Source organism: Anneissia japonica, unplaced genomic scaffold (genome assembly GCF_011630105.1).
Source record: "Anneissia japonica isolate Jap-2015-1 unplaced genomic scaffold, ASM1163010v1 scaffold750_len1593409_cov174, whole genome shotgun sequence".
NCBI lineage: Eukaryota > Metazoa > Echinodermata > Crinoidea > Comatulida > Comatulidae > Anneissia > Anneissia japonica.
Window position 1 is genome coordinate 660,740 of NW_022756705.1, and position 6,653 is coordinate 667,392.

The 6,653-nt window shown below is 31.5% G+C and overlaps 1 protein-coding gene across 1 annotated transcript in view; it reads right to left on the bottom strand.

Annotated features, from left to right (window-relative positions):
- LOC117124350 (cytochrome P450 26B1-like) overlaps positions 1 to 6,653 on the bottom strand; it is a 22,372-nt gene that overhangs the window by 15,025 nt on the left and 694 nt on the right. The gene's annotated exons all lie outside the window — the stretch shown is intronic.

Sequence of the window (6,653 nt, forward strand, 5' to 3'; positions counted from 1 at the left end):
AGCTAGAAGTTATCAAATGTGTTGGTAGTGGAAGAATTTTCGTAAAAAGATCCTGTATATCAATTGATTTGTTCTTATCTATTTGATTTTAACTCTTAAATTTAATCATCTTTATAAGTTACCAAATGGATTAATAAAATATATTTCCTAAAGTTTGAGACAAACGGTATATCATAAAAGCACGGTTTCTCCTCATTTCAGTCCATTGGTATTGCTAACGTTCTGGTTGGTGTATATTTTTCACCGCAGTTGTGATTGGCCGAGGCGATTTCGTCCCTGAACCGGATTGGTTAATCGTTTAGGACAGCTATTAATTATCCGATATTTTAAGTTGCTTATTTTTTTTTATGATTACTTTTATCTTTATTATTATTTTTAATGAATTTGTTTGATGGAACGTTGTCATTTGGCTTTATTTACCGAACCTTTAGTTCCGTAATGAATTCCGTAGTTAAGTTGTTTTCTTCTTTTCAATTTTCTGTTGATTTTGGTCTTTTGAATGCACCATCATTTTAGATGTGTGCCACTGTAATAAAAGTGATTCCAAATAAAAACTAAACTAAACATATATACGTCCTGCAAAAACTTTACAATGTATCTGGCCTTCGGATAACCCACAATACTACCGTACCTTCCCCTAAAGCCTACAAATTTTTGTTGAAATGACGTAGGGCCTGGGATTAATAAATGTTCCTGTAGAGGAATATAGGTCGCACTATTGTGGGCCGAAATGTAAGTTGACTACGTGTCAGTTTAGTTTAGTTGTACTTTCTGGCTGTATAAAAAAGTAAGAAAAGGCTATCAATAGACAGATGATAATAAATGTGTGTAAAAGTAAAGAGGGGTATTGGATTAAGATTGTTCAATGGGCTCAAATAATAAAAATCGGAACAGATGACAGCTGGATTAGCGAGCGTTATAATAATAATAATAATGATAATAATAATAATAATAATAATAATGATAATAATAATAATAATAAATATTATATTATTATTATTATTATAATTATTGTTATTATTATTTAATATCATCATCATATCATCATCACCATCATTATCCTCATCCTCATCATTGTCTTACATACAAAATAAGAATGTTTATAAATATTTAAGCTTAATTCGAATGATTCATGCGTCAATAAACTTGAGCATGCCATGTTATTAAACTCAATGGTCTGATTGACCTTGTCTTGTACATATCAAATGCTCAAGGCCACTATGAATGGAATTAAATTAAATGGAACAGAAAGTAAAAGTGAAATTACTCTGTCCTTTATCAAATATAAGATTTGCTGCAATTAGGTAATATTAGGGAATGCTGATCGAAATAAGCAGTTCGTTCTCCGTCGACCCTTCTGTTTTCCTCCCCACCCCCACAACACACACACACACTTTAATATTCTTACATTTCGTTTTTCCTTTTCTCTACCTCTCTCCTCATTCTGTTCTCTCTCCATCGACCGGGTTTTGGGAACCGCTCTGGCCGTTAATCAACTGCAGGTGTGTATTATTGGATCCTTGCCCCTTAGGCCTAGTATTGGTAACATTTTTAGCCCTATCTCATTGTTTTGACATGATTTATTCATCACGAGTCGGAAAGCGTTCCACATTCAGTAGGCTTACAATAGTTAACGTTGTTCCATGTTGATAGCGGTCATTTCGCCGTGCGTGATCCGCCACCTTCCCCACCATGCCCAATTAATTACATAACCCTATTTATATAGTTCTTATAGGCTAATTACTGTATACATTAAACGCGATGACGTAATCGCAAGCAACGCGTATTATTGGCGCTTCGCGTCAATGCGTTGCTCTACGTTGAGAGAACCATGCTGCATTAGATGATGATTAACTCAATAACATACTTAAATATAAATTGTGAAAAAAATATATACTTCGCTTGAATTTCTTTTAAATGTAGTGTAATAGTAGCTATTAAATTCTTGCATTGTAAACCGTTGCGTCTGTCTTGACCAAGAATTTACTTAGTAGGCCTACCAAGTTCGCTACCGTAATCTCATTGTGCGGAGTGTTTCAGCAGCGTTTTTCACTCGTTTTAAGTGTCAAAATTTGGCCACAACCGTTCGATAAATGTAAGTATTGCACCGAATTGGCGTGCATGAAAAAAAAAGAGTTGGAATGGAATTACAAGAAAAAAAAATAAATATAGGCCTTGTGTATTGTCATATGTCATACGGATAAACAAAAAAATGCCCTGAAGTTGACATCTAGACCTGCTTTTAGTTTCTTCTCCTAATACACTGATTCTGAATACGAAGTTTTAGGACGCAATGAATAGACCTACACTTTGTGCAGGACTGTCACCGCTGGGCCAGACACGAATCCTACCATGTTTTGCTTTTCGCGTTGATTGCTTCTTTTCATCGATTTAAGATTAAATCAGACTGGAAATGAACAAGAAGTCATGTCATGCGGTAATGTATTGACAACAACGTTATTTTAACGTTTCATTTACCTCTCACCAAGATTGTCCTTGACATACAAATAAATGTAACTCTAAACGCAGACGGTACTACTAGATAAAACAATCCACACAAGCTAGGGAAGCTTGTGAATCGAAGTACATCGATCGATACACCTCCATCCATGTTTTATAATTACGATATTATGATTATTATTATTATTATTATTATTATTATTATTATTATTATTATTACTATTATTATTGTCATTATCATCATTAATGATAATAATAATAATATTATTAATGATAACATTAATAAATAATAATCATAAATAATAATAATTATTATATTAACTTACCATGTAACAGTATACTTATAAATTTAACTATAAATAACAATAGGAAAAACAAATATTAGTAAGCTTATATAATAGTGGTGATAATATAAAAAAAAACCAATGACTATAATTATAAATAACATTAAAAACAAACATAACGTGATATGAATAAAAGACTATAAACCAATCTATGAGAAAAAATGAAGGAAGAAAAATGATTGATTGAAAGATTGATTGATAGTTATTTGCACAAAGTTGTGAGAGGCAATCCATTAATTTAAAGCCAGGCTCCTGCGGAATCTTTTTTTTCTAAATACAGTATATATAATTGTGTTGTACAACTTTTCTAAGACACAAAACCATATTTGACGAAAAACTCGGGAGCAGTTAATGGCATATAGGTTTTTAAATATTTAAACCTTTCCACCCTTTCCCCCTTTCCCCCAGTTTTTAAATATTTAAAAATCTGTTTCTCATTAACCGTTTCCGAGTTTTTCGTCAAACATGTTTTTCTGTCTTATAAAAATCAGTTGTACAACATAGGCCTACCAAAAAATGTTTCCCCTCCAGAGCCTAACTAAAAATCTTTCAATTTCATTTCAATAGGCAGTGCGTGGGCCTCGTAAAAATAACCTGGTTGATGAAATTATAGGTCTATCAATTTTATTTTGTACATCATAAAATTTCGAATGTGTGATTAATGTGAAACATAATATGACGTCTTTATTTCAACATTGTGACGTATTCAGTTTAAATTGAACAGCGTCCTCTTTCTATGTTACGACGTAAAGTAAAAGTGGATCGATTGATAAAATAAAGTTTTAATGCTCCAACTGTGATATTGTAATATAACTTTATAAGTACAGATGACGTCGCTTAACCAGATGAAGGATTTAGAATGTTCTTTGCCAGCTATTTTTTTATTATCATAATACTAATCTCATGGCTGGTCTAATTTATTATAATTATCTATTTATAATGTACAAGTTTATAGGCACCATGTTGCAATACGGTACAACTAACACTTTACCAGCAATATGGTAACTTCATACAAATGAATCCAAATAGAAAAGGTATATATATTTATTCATTCATTCATTTGATTAGTTGTTTAATTCATTTATTCGTTCATTGTTTTCGTCTATATCAAAAGTCCTTAAATTTATTATCAGGAAATCAAAGAGCCTATTCCTATACAAATACTATTAATGATATTACTTATATGCGGCATGGATATAATTTTCTTTACGGCTAATAATAAACAATACTATTATTACGGCTAATAATAAACAATATTTATATAGGCATAACAGCATCAAGGCGCTTAACTATTAACTTGGTAGATCTATAGAAGCATTTCAAATAGGCATTGTTGCTTTTGTGTCGGGTCCTGGATGTTAAACGCCGTTATTGAAATCTGCTGAAAGGTCACATTTGGCGCGCTTGTTAATACAATTTTAGCCTACACCTTAAATATTGTACTAACATAATTATTTCGTAAATTATAATATTCCTCATTAATTTGCATATGACATTAACTTGATATAAATAAATGTGTATTAGAATCATAAATATGTTGCAAGTGTAGGCCTACCCCTACTCATTGTGTATCAAATTTTGCAACGCAAAGATCGTGTTTAATGTATGCTAGGCATACGATGGGGGCACGGGTGAATCACCCAACGGGACAATGATCAACTGCTGCCTTTGAACGAATGGTCTCGTGTAGTTCATATTATAACCCCACCTGAGAAGCCGTTAAATATAATACAAATTGAACTTTGTACATAGTGTTTCTAGAAACACCCTGAAAATACCAACGCGAGCACTTCTCATCTGTCTCAGGTAGCTAGCATGAAAAAGAAAGTTAAGCTAGTATCAATAAGGTGTTAACATTTGCATAACGCTGAAATCGAAACCACACATTGTAGGTCTTGGCCCTTGAATTATTGCGCTTAAAGGAGATATTTGCAACATTTAATAATAAAATATAGGCAGTGTTTATTTAGGCGGTACCGAAGTATGGCTATCGTTTACAAAGCATTTTCGTAATTATTGAGGGCGCACTCCAACTCTAACATTAGGCTAGGCAAATTCGAGTTTTAGCCGGCAGAATAAACACATAAAAACACTTTATTTAACCGCACTAAACGAATAATTTTACTTAGGGCCTAGTTCTTGTAAGCGTTGAAAATATATTGCGCCATACAAAAATGTTATTATAATTACATTATTTCCAGGTTCATTATTATGTGAGAAATTAATAATTCATTTTTTTTTTCAAAAATAGGCATAGGTTTATTATCATTATTATTGTTATTAAGTAATTATGTTATCATTATTATTACTATTTGTTATGGTTTTAGATGCTTAGATGTACAGATGAGAATTGATTTAACATTTTTACTTTCTTTTCAAAACGTTTATATACTAATTTATTGTTATTATTATTATTATTATTATTATTATACTAATCGTTAATTTGATAATTATTAGGTATATTATTATTATTATTATTATATATATATATATATATATATAATATATATATTTTACTTATATTGCGCCGCTTCCACTAAAGATTGTTCAGAGGCACACTTTTCATAATGTTATCGTTAGTATCATCATCATTATTATTACCAAGTGTAATTAATAATTAATATGATTTTACAATCGAAATAAAATTGCTACTGAAGCCCAGACCATTCCGTGGGCACAACATTATAGGCCTATGTACCGTACTGTATTTAGACATTAACTTGTTAATACTATAAATTGTTAATGTTGCTAATTAGGCTTTTGCAGTGGTGGTAGTTTTTCGTATGGTACATTTTTGGCATTCTTTTATCTTAGTAATTATGCCCCAATAAATTATAATCAATTTCAAAATAATAGATTCTGTATAATTCTAATCGTTTCCTAAAGCCAGGAGATTATTTCTGTAGCGGAAGGGCCCCTTTTATATATACATTCCATTCATTCATAGGAATACAAGAAACTATTCATAATCTTGCCACGTGCCATAAGTGAACTTCGTTGAGAGTTTAGCCTTCGAGCTATTACTGTAAACTCAGCTGAAACTTCGTAAGTATCGCTCGCACTACACTTGTATTAATACAAAGGGTAAATAAAGCTATAACTAACCTCAAAAAAGACATTAAATTTAGACTTAAATTTTTATTCTCATGTCGTTTTTAAAGTGTTTGGTAAAGTTGTATGACGCTTTACAACGTCCTCTTCAACATTCATCACCACCATCACCATCATCCTTTCAAGTCATCATCAGCAACCAATTTAATCATCGTCATTATTATTGTTATTATCATTATGACCATCTTCCTTGTTGTCATACTCATCATCATCATAGTAATATAGTCACCGTCAACAAAACTATAATCATTAACGAGATCAAACAATACAGCAACACCGCTTTCATTGTCATAACTAAAACAATGGGAGCAAATCGTCCTTAACAAAAAATACCAGTAGAGCAAAAATACAAACATAAAGGTAAAGGCATAAATCACAACTAAAAAACAATGTTCTTCATGTGACGTCTGATCATAAAGTTATTTACAGCAATGCTTTTTTTATATGACATCACTTGTATTTTTTTTTTCTATTTTTATTTCTTTGAACCACGCGAAGAAAGTTCACGAGGTTCAGATTTCGTTTTCTCTATGAACACATACCATCAGCAAAAAATAAAAAAAAACAAAAAAAAAAATCGAAAACGAAATTCGTTAAACCAGGCCTGGGTCTATTAAAGTAAAACCTGAAATACCAAACAGTGTAGGAACACTAATATTCAGGGAGAATTAATTAAATCTGTGATGTCTGTCTCTTATACACACCTAGATGTGAATAAGAGACAGACCCCTACTCATT